Genomic DNA, 11,416 nt, shown 5'->3' on the forward strand with positions numbered 1-11,416 from the left:
TCACTCCTGTTAACATGGACAACGTCAGCGAAATAGTGCCCACTGCCCACCAGCCACGCCCCCACACATGGGGTCACGCCGGCCAATCACAAAGCTTTGGTGCGTTCAAGTGCATTATTCTGGCACGGGAAGATTATGTTATAGGACATTAACGATAAAACAGAATATTGTTGTTCTATTTTTAGACACATCTCGCGATCGACTGGGAATCTCCCCGCGATCGACCGGTCGATCGCGATCGACTGGTTGGGCACCCCTGGCCTAAAGGATTCTATTAAGGACCAATTAGCACCCCTGGAGCTACCAACAGATCTTAACTCAATCATTGCAATGTCAACACGCATTGATATTAGACTTAATGAAAGGAACAGTGAAAGGTTAAGAACCAGCGTGCGCCCACCTGCCCCACAACGCCCATGGGTAAATAATACACCCCTGACAACATCATCCGAGGAACCAATGCAGCTGGGCGGAGCCAGGATCACAGCAGAGGAACGACGGCGCCGTTTTCGTGAAGGATGCTGCTTCTACTGTGGACAACATGGCCATGCTGCATCTTCCTGCCTGTTAAAAGGACAGGCTCATCGGCGCGACGGAGGGCGCTGGTGAGCCGATTTTCTGCAGCTGACTTTCCTCCACGATCATTGACCAAGGTAAAATTACAGTTACGTGACCACACCATGACTCAGGGGGTACTAGTAGATTCAGGGGCGGACGAAAGTCTGATGGACTGGGGTCTTGCTAAAAGACTGGGCATTACAACTGTTCCTTTGACTTCCCCTGTAGATGCCAGTGCCTTAGATGGCAAGCTGTTATTCAGAGTAACCCATATAACTGAACCCGTTCACGTAACTATAGATGACATTCACACAGAAAGATTAAGATTCCACTTATTTGACTCTGCACTTCACCCTATAGTTTTGGGACTTCCATGGCTCCTCAGACACAATCCGAATATTGACTGGCGGTCGGGAAACATTAAGAACTGGGCTCCTGATTGTAAAGTTACCTGCTTAGCCTCCCCTGGGAACTCCAGACAGTCTGTTAATCAGACAGACAAACCCAATAGAGTTACCACTGACATCAAGTCAGAGTATGCTGACCTGTCTAGAGTGCCTACATGTTATCTGGACTTAAAAGAGGTTTTTGACAAAACTAAGGCTACTTCGCTACCACCTCATCGACCTTATGACTGCCCTATTGACCTTTTGCCTGGAGCTCCGATCCCTAGAGGTCGGCTTTACTCCATCTCTGTACCAGAAAGAGGGCCATGAAGACGTATATTGACTCTTCCCTTAAGTCTGGACTCATTAGACCGTCGTCATCACCTGCGGCTGCAGGCTTTTTCTTTGTGGGCAAGAAAGATGGTTCTCTCCGTCCATGCATAGACTATAGTCCACTCAATGGAATAACTGTCAAGAATAAATACCCCCTTCCACTAATGTCTTCAGCGTTTGAACTGTTGCAGGATTCACCAAACTGGACCTCAGAAACGCCTATCATCTCGTCAGAATTCGGGAGGGGGATGAGTGGAAGACAGGGTTCAACACTCCGAGTGGCCACTATGAATATCTTGTAATGCCTTTTGGTTTATGCAATGCTCCAGGTGTCTTTCAGGGTATGATCAATGATGTGTTGAGGGACTTTCTCAACAAGTTTGTCTTCGTCTACCTTGACGACATCTTAATTTTCTCACCGGATGAGGAGACTCACATTCAACATGTCCGCCAAGTACTCCAGAAACTGTTGGAGAATCCACTGTACTGCAAAGCTGAGAAATGTGAGTTTCATGCCAAGACGGTCTCCTTCCTGGGTTATATCATCACCGCAAACCATGTTCAGATGGATCCAGTAAAGCAGGCCTATTCAAATGGCGGCCCGCGGGCCAGATGCGGCCCAGAACCAACTCCCGAGTGGCCCAGCCTCCCGTAGCCAAATTCCTACACTAGTGCAGACCCTGAACGCAACACTCCGCGTTGCATAGAAACCACTAAACCACAACGCAGCACGTTTTTTGAAAGTGCATCTCGTGGTGCTGCTAGTAACGGTGATGATGGCAACTCCAAAACATGTCTCTCTCAACTCTGAAGTGTAAACAGAGACAAAACGGTCTTTGATCTTGTGGAGCAGATGCGCGCATTCCAAGTCAAGCTGGACCTTTTCGCGACCGACTTGAGTACGGGTCCGATGCTGCATTTTCCGACGCTCCCCAAAACATCACATCCCCGGCACAAATCACGGATGTGATGACATATTTCATTGCGAGGTTGAAAGATAACTTTGCCGGTCGATTGGATGGACTTGCTCTGCCCACAGAGGTGATGGGCTTTGTCAGAGACCCCTTCACTGTTGCAATAGAGGGGGACGTATCAACCAGAGCAAAGGAAGTGGTCCCCTGCATCGACGAGGGGAAATGTACACTGGAACTTATTGACATGCAGTCATCCGTAACCATGGCACAAGAGCAGCGCACTGACGGGCCAGCGAAGTTTTGGAGTGATGTCAAAAAACAGCAGATCCCTAACGTTCAGAAAGTAGCGATCTGTGTGCTCAGTATGTTTGGATCAACATACAAATGTGAATCAAGCTTTTCACATTAACTCAATAAAAAGTAGCACTCGCTGCTCCCTGACTGACAGCACTCTTCACCAATGTCTTAGGATTGCATTGACATCCTATGAGCCAAAAATCACTGCTCTTGTTCAAAACTAAAAATGTCACTTCTCCCATCGAGAAAGTCAGCGATGACAAATCACACATGAGGTGATAGTAAGCACCTAGTTTACTATAGTAGACGTGTAGTGTAGTATTCATTCAGGTTAGTTACCCTTATCCCTTGTTATGGGTTTGTGCACTGAAGGGTTTGACAGTTCTTTTTGTATTCATTTAAATGCACTTTGTAATGTGTCTGGTCAAATGTGATCAAAACGCATGATTTTGTTGTTATTACTTGAAAAGTGAAAAAATAGTATTGCTACAGTACTACCTCTTTGTGTTACATTGGAGCTCTTTAACTGTTTGTTAATGCACTTTTTGATGTGCGTGTGTCATATGTATCCAATTTTATTTTGTATGTGAGGACATTTATTAAGACTGCTATTATTGTATTCAGTTAAATGCACTTTGTGATATGCCTGGTTAAAAAAAAACATGAATATTTGACTTCTGAAGCAAACAAATGTAATGCAACAACTGTGCATTTTTTTCAGATTCTGTTTAATTAATGCTAATTTGTTGTGTTTTTATGCACTTTTTGACTTACCTTTGTTAGATGAACAATGAATAAAAATGGCATGTTTTTCATCGCAGTAATATGTGTTGGTTTAAAATGTGTCATTACCTGCTTTTTACAGGCCGCTGAATGTCTGGCCCAGCTGAATTTTTTTGTTATAAAATCTGGCCCAACTGAATGTGTAATTGAATAGCCCTGCAGTAAAGGTTAGTGCTGTGGAAAATTGGCCAACTCCCACAAACAGGAAACAGATCCAACAATGTTTTGCCAACTTCTACAGAAGGTTCATAAGAAACTTTAGCGCCATTGCGCACTAACCTCTTCCCATGTTGCGTTTAAGTGGAACACTGAGGCGGAGAAAGCTTTTCAAAGACTCAAGACGCTGTTCACAACCGCTCCAATCCTCACAGTGCCTGACCCGCAGAGACAATTCATTGTGGAGGTGGATGCCTCGAACGAAGGCGTTGGAGCGGTGCTCTCCCAAAGGTCTGCTCAGGACAACAAGCTCCATCCTTGTGCGTTCTTGTCACGTAAGTTGACAGACGCAGAGAGGAACTACGATGTGGGGAACAAGGAATTTTTGGCAGTAAAGATAGCCTTAGAAGACTGGCGTCATTGGTTAGAGGGGGCGGAACAACCATTTCTAGTATGGACTGATCACAAGAACCTGGAATTCATTAGAAAATCCAAAAGACTAAACCCACGCCAGGCTAGATGGTCATTGTTTTTTAGTCGCTTTAACTTCACCTTGTCATACAGACCAGGCTCTCAAAATGTGAAACCAGATGCTTTGTCACGCATGTACGATCCTGAACCTGCTGCCAAAAAACCTGAAAGCATCCTTCCACTTCATTGTGTGGTTGGGGCAGTTTCATGGCAAATAGAATCTGTGGTGAAGCAAGCACATGGTGAGAGCCCGGCCCCTAGTGGTTGCCCGCAAAATAGGTTGTTTGTACCTGTTTCAGTTCGCTCACAGGTAATTCACTGGGCTCACACGTCTTTGCTCACCTGTCATCCGGGGGTTAAACGCACACTCTTTATGATAAAGCAATGTTTCTGGTGGCCGGCTATGAAGAAACAGGTGGCAGAGTATGTGGCAGCCTGCACCATTTGTGCTAGAAACAAGACCTCCAAACAAGCTCAGATGGGTCTGCTGCAGCCTCTTCCTGTTCCACACCGTCCATGGTCACACCTCTCCATAGACTTCGTCACTGGATTACCCGTGTCCGAAGGAAACACCACCGTCCTCACGGTGGTGGACAGATTCAGTAAGATGGCACATTTCATTGCATTACCCAAGCTCCCCTCTGCCAAAGAAATGGCAGAGGTCATGTTACGTGAAGTTTTCCGCATTCATGGTTTTCCCAGGGACATCGTATCGGACCAAGGCCCCCAGTTCATCTCAGGTTTTTGGAAGGAGTTCTGCCATCTCCTTGGTGCCACCGTCAGCCTGTCTTCGGGTTACCACCCGCAGTCCAATGGCCAATCAGAGCGCATCAACCAGGAGCTGGAGACCTGTTTGCGGTGTCTCGTTTCCCAGAACCAGGCATCGTGGAGCAAGCACCTGGTGTGGGTCGAGTATGCTCACAACACACTGCCCAACGCCGCTACTAGACTTACTCCTTTCCAGTGTGTTTATGGTTACCAGCCACCCTTGTTCCCTGCCAATGAAGGTGAGGTCACGGTCCCGTCGGCACACGCCATGGTCCGTCGGTGCCGCCGGATCTAGGCAGGTGCTCGTCGTGCTCTCCTGCGCAGTGCCAGCCAGATGAAGAAGGTGGTGGATCGGCATCGCAGACCTGCTCCATCCTATAGGCCTGGACAAAGCGTTTGGCTGACTACCAAAGACTTACCCCTTCATGTCATGTCCAGAAAGCTAGCCCCAAGGTTCGTGGGGCCTTTCCAGGTGTCTAAGGTGATTAACCCAGTGTCTGTGCGCTTACGTCTACCCAGGTCGCTCAAGGTCCATCCGACGTTTCATGTGGGTAAGGTCAAGCCTGTAAGAGGTTAAGCCTCTGGTGCCCGCCTCTAAGCCCCCACCGCCTCCCCGGATGGTTGATGGTGGTCCTGTCTACACTGTTAAGAAACTGCTTGGAGTCCGTAACCGTGGTCGAGAGAAACAATTCCTCGTGGATTGGGATGGTTACGGTCCCGAAGAAAGACAATGGGTCCTGTTGTGGAAATATTTTCCAAGGCCCATAACTTTGACCCAGTGTATCAGTTCAAACTGTCCTGACTGAGCACAGGCACCTGTAACCTTGGCTGCTGTGCTCTCAGTGTTTTGTCTCCCTGTTCCTGCCTGTTGGCATCAGCTGATAGAGGTGTTATCATTCTATCTTGTTATGCAGCATGTTGATGATGCTCTCTGAACTAGCTAAATACATGGGTCTGGGGTAGAGTTCTTCAGAATTGACGTGGCAACTCTACCGTGAAGTCAGAACCTCTGACTCTTGGACTTGTGATGTGAATCCTCCGGCCGTTAACTCCAAATAAACCATCATGTGTTTGACATCAAAGCTACTGCTCTTCCCGTGTCTCCTTCCTGAGTCGGTGACTCCCACTGCATAGCTACACAGAAGTTTCCTCTACAAATTGGCGTTGTCGGCAGGATGCCAATAAATCTACAGAACTGGTAAGTGTGATTTTCAAATCTACATTTGGACATTGCCTTACCAGAATCTGTGATTGACGGTATCCTAAAATTACCTGTGAAACTGATCGGCTGCGTTTCCTTTTGGTTAATGAACATTTGGGGATGATAAACCCAGGGAATCAGTGTCTGGGGACTCAGTCCTGGCTTATTTCCTCTGTGTATGCTGCTCGGGACGGAAGTGCCATACAGGCATACACAGCTCATGTTTAGAGATACCTTAAAGAAAGAGCATCAGTGAAGTGGAGCTTCTGTGTGAATTGAAAGCAATGTAAAAGATTTGTATTGGACAAATCGCCGGATTTTGAGGGTCTTAGCGGCCAAACATAGCAGTTGAAAATAAGCGGCCAGAGATATTTACTGCTATCACCTCTCTGTAAAAACACGGCTCCAGCTGCAGCCTTGCGTGTGTGTGTAAAACCTCCCCGTGTGTGTGTGGGGCTGGAGCAGTGCAGGCTGAGAGGGAGAAAGTCACAGCTTATTGCGTATAGGCTTTAACTCACGGCACCACCGTCCTTCAAACGGGACGGTCTAAAAGCACTCGTTGTTTAGGACCGCTTTTCTCATGGTTAGACGGGCCAGCGCGAAGTGCGTGCATCACCCGATGCGCTACGGCTCTCTGGAGCAGGTGGCGGTCAGGAGTGCATACATACAATTATAGGCTAATTGATCAGAGGTGTGTAGTGGCAAGCAAGCATAGGCAAACTGTGTTTCACCTTGAGGTGAACTCGATGGCGAGTAGATATAGGCTGGTCGCGGACTACAGTCAACTGAGCTGTTGTTTGGAGAGAAAGGGCAGGGAAAAAGTCTGTGGGCTCCGATCGGGGGGGCACAGCGCCACTAGAAACAAATAGCCTAGTGGTTGTCGCAAGAGGATAAGCTAGTTACCGCTCTTGGACGGCTTTCAGGCACCGATAAATCACTTGTATACAAGGGTGAGGCGTGAGAAGACGCCCCACTAATTCCCCACCCCCTCTAAGATCTCTAAAATCCGGACTAAATTGAGCTGAAGAGCTTTGCTGTCGCGCTGGTGTTTATTACGAGTTCATGTTTTGTTTGTCTGATTGTTTGTATGGGGGGTCTATATTTGTTTGTCCCGCCGTCTTGTGTATGTTTTGTAACAACTAATAATTAATCAGTCCATAGCCAGGGTAAAATGAACTAAACTGTAGTTATCTCACCAAAAGTAAATGACCTGAGAAAAATAAAAAGTGTTTTTATGTCCTGCCTCTGAGTGCAGGGGAAAATGTAAACAAGAAGCACACTGTTCAGGGTGAGCGCTATAGGTGTAAGAAGAAAATAAGATTATATTGCTTTAATAATCCATTCTTAGATGGTATTGCTGGTATGTTAAGATATCTTTGTGACCTTGTATAAACCCTATGCCCCGTCCTGCGCCCCGAGACCCTCAGAGACCTGCCTGAGGAGATCAGGGTTGCAAAATCTGGTTTTAGGTCAATGTTGTATTATTTTTTTCATTTATTCTTAATCTATGTATTGTATAGTAATAATGAATAAAAACGTAATGTATTGAACACATTCCGAAACAAAGCAGATAAGACAGAACTAGACTCAGACATAATACTAATTGTTGTTGAAACCTTTTGCGCTGTTGCAGCAAAATGGAAACTGTGTTAATTATTCTGTTCCAACTGGCCACTGGAATCAGGTAATTAATATAAGTTGAAGTTCAATTACAGTTTTAAAAATAGTTTAACATTCTTTATTAAACTGCTTCAAATTATTTCTAGTATCAACCAATTGGTCTCCATAGACAATACTAAAATTAAAATAGTTGTTAAACTACTGACAAGTTTTCTGAAACCGAGCTTATGAACAACAGAGTAAAGGTTGCTGGTTAAGCCAGGATCAATATATTTGTTGAAGTTTTTATTGTGTGCATAATAAATGTGTTAAATTAATTGAGCAATTCTTTAAAAGTATAATGTTGCAATTTCTTTAAAATAAGTAATTACAGTTACAAAATAGGTGTTGTTTTCCAAGGGCCTCTCTTTCACAGGCACTTTGAATCATAACACTTCCAAGTCCTACAGAGATCAGTATCACTTTGTGTTGCAAGCCAAATCCAGGGGTTCTACTCGAGCCCAATTTTAAATACCATAAAGAAAAGTATTGAACCCAGCTCAAGCTAAATGTGAAATGTATTTAATTAATGTGCAAGTGTTTTGATTTATTTAAAATGTTCCAGTCTAGTTTCCTTCGAGTTTAATATAAACAACAGATTGGTTCTCATAACATTCTCACTGCTGTGCTGTCCCAAATGTTTGAAACCTTGGGCAGACAAGCACACACACACTTTGGATGAGTAATCACTTCATCCAAATTGTAAATTGTTGATGTTAAGGGGGATGAAGCTTTTCCTCCCAAATCAGATATGCTTTGTTTTTTTAACAAAGGTATACAGTTCCTGCATAATATATGTTTCTCACAATTGGTTTTTTTGTAAGCTGCACACAGGTGATACTGAGTCTTCTCGATTAATAGATTACACCATGCTTAAATAGACTCCTAAGTTATTATTTCATATGAGACATATGTAAGAAAAGGGAGGGAAGAATCAATTATATTGAGTAATTGATTTTATATTGGAACATTTATTTCTCAAACCTGTTTTATGGAAGAGGAAAATATTTCTGATAAACTAATATGTTATCAAACGGTAAATGGTGAATTAATATAACATTTAAAATCATTGAGAAGGGGTGATATCCGCAGGGACTAGCTCACCTTTAAATTACAATAACATTTCTCTGCTTTGGACTGATGAGTTTATGATTCTTGCATGTTAAATGACTAACACAAACCTTACATTTATGCATGTGCATGTCTCAGGAAGGCTCCCAAATAATTCTGAGGGGCCTATCCTATTTTTGTATTTAAATGATAATGTGCTAATCCATTACCTTGAGTTGTCTGCACTCAGGAAAACATCCCTATCAAGTGTTAACCCAATAACTACAGTAGGACAGCTCTGAAGGCCAAGGGTCAGAGAGAGAGCTACGTGGGTCCACGCCAGCCACTGCAAGGTCCTAGTCACCAACAAAAGTAGATGACAACAAGTGATGTGTCCTAGTCACCAACAAAAGTAGATGACAACAAGTGATGTGTCCTAGTCACCAACAAAAGTAGATGACAACAAGTGATGTGTCCTAATCACCAACAGAAGTAGATGACAACAAGTGATGTGTCCTAATCACCAACTTGCACCACACTTGCACTACATACACCAAAACACACTACACACAAGGTATCACGAGCGAGTGCCAGCTGAGCGGTTCCATATGCTCTCTGGTTCCTCGTTTGTGTTACCGGTGTGCGGAGTCTGACTGTCCGTGTCACAAAATCGACCGAAGGAATACACGCACACCCCATGGAGCATTCCCACCTCGTGATGACGGCTCGCCTGGGACAACGCAACCGTGAGCAATACAACTGGCCTGGCCCAATGATGTGGGGTTTAGCTCGCCACAAGATTACGTTTGGTTGTGCGGCGACAAGCTCTATCAAGTTCTGGCTCCCCTCTGGATAGGTACATGCACTCTAGTGGATTTGAATCCAGCAATCAGGCTTAACAACACTACTCTTTAATGTATTATCCATGATGTTTCAAGTACTGGATTAATTTCAGTTTTGGCCCAAAACAAATATTTATAATATTTCATATAACAATTATGTAGCATATTTGATCCTCAAATTAGAGAAGTATAATTTAAAGAAATTGATATTCTCAACTTTAGATAAACACAGAAGAATCCTTTCCAAGTACCATAAGTAGATGCTCAGGTAAGTATGGCTAATAGGAATACTTGATAGACTTAATTTGGTACAGATCAGTGGTAGCATTTACAAATGTAATAATTCAAGGTTTAAAAATGTTTAATCCTTCCTTTCCAGGTTTTTACAAACGTCTTTGAATATTTGCCTAACTTTTCCTTTTCAGATTTTAAACAATGTACTTGACTAAAATGAATGTATTGATTTCACTAAGTGCCTTACTCTTGACTAAAGCGTATTTAAGTAAACGTTAAAGTAATCCTAAAATTGAGGACACTGCACTTTTGCAGATTACAGATTGATCAAATCACCATTGTGAATTCTATACTCTGACTGTGAATTTTTAGCTGGATCTCTTACGATCCTGAGTTTTAAAATGCTTTTGACTAGTGATTGCCTTGAAGTAAATCTTTAAAGCGGCAAGCTGGTTTTGATTTTATAGTTTGATGAATGAAATTAACTAATGGTAAATGATCAAATATATTAGTTTAAAAACAAATATTTAGCCATTGTGCACCTGTGTTTTATGTGTGTTCATTATTATGCTTTTGACAAAAGATGATCAAACACTGATGAGAGATGATTTTTCCTATTATGATTGGCTGTATCAATCATTGTGATTGAATGTTTCAATCTTAATGTGATTGTTATTGATGTAATTGATGTTGTGTAAGTCCACACTCAAATCTGAAGATTCCCATTGATTTAAGTATTGAACTAAATATTATTAGACTAAGGGTTTTAGATTATCAAAATTGATAAAAAGGAAGAAACTGTTGTGGAATATTTTCCAAGGCCCATAACTTTGACCCAGTGTATCAGTTCAAACTGTCCTGACTGAGCACAGGCACCTGTAACCTTGGCTGCTGTGCTCTCAGTGTTTTGTCTCCCTGTTCCTGCCTGTTGGCGTCAGCTGATAGAGGTGTTATCATTCTATCTTGTTATGCAGCATGTTGATGATGCTCTCTGAACTAGCTAAATACATGGGTCTGGGGTAGAGTTCTTCAGAATTGACGTGGCAACTCTACCGTGAAGTCAGAACCTCTGACTCTTGGACTTGTGATGTGAATCCTCCGGCCGTTAACTCCAAATAAACCATCATGTGTTTGACATCAAAGCTACTGCTCTTCCCGTGTCTCCTTCCTGAGTCGGTGACTCCCACTGCATTGCTACACAGAAGTTTCCTCTACAGGTCCCTGCAAGCTTCATTGTAGATCGGAGTTTGATCACTGACTTTTATCAGGATCATCCAGGAGTGTCTGGGACTTCCGGAGCAGTCCCTAGAGTGGGGAGTACTGTGGTGTCTCGTCAATTGTGTTAGTTGTGTTTGTTTTATGTCTGTCATTTCATGTTTAGTCAGGTATGTAATTCCAAGCCTAGTCAGGTTTCTATGTAGAGTCAGGTTTTCTTGTTACTTCACGTCTTGTCTGTCTATTTTGTGTCGGTCATCTCTAGTCCCCATGTTTCATGTCATGTCTCGTTTTCCCATTTCCTGTTTTATTTTGTACTTACCTCTTGTCTTTCTTCTCAGGTCCTGTTACTTCCTCACTTTGGGTGTTTTTCCGCCATCGTCAGCGTCTGCCCCGCCCCTAATTGTTTCCACCTGTTCCCAATTCCCTCATGTTTAAATAGTCCTTGTCTCCCTTTGTCTTGTGCCAGTTCGTCTTTTTTCAGTGTGCTTCTATGTCCAGAGACCCAGTGTTAAAACCAGAGAGGAGAGTTTTGTTTGTTTGAAATCA

This window comes from Gymnodraco acuticeps, unplaced genomic scaffold, assembly GCF_902827175.1.
Source record: "Gymnodraco acuticeps unplaced genomic scaffold, fGymAcu1.1, whole genome shotgun sequence".
In the NCBI taxonomy this organism is placed as follows: domain Eukaryota; kingdom Metazoa; phylum Chordata; class Actinopteri; order Perciformes; family Bathydraconidae; genus Gymnodraco; species Gymnodraco acuticeps.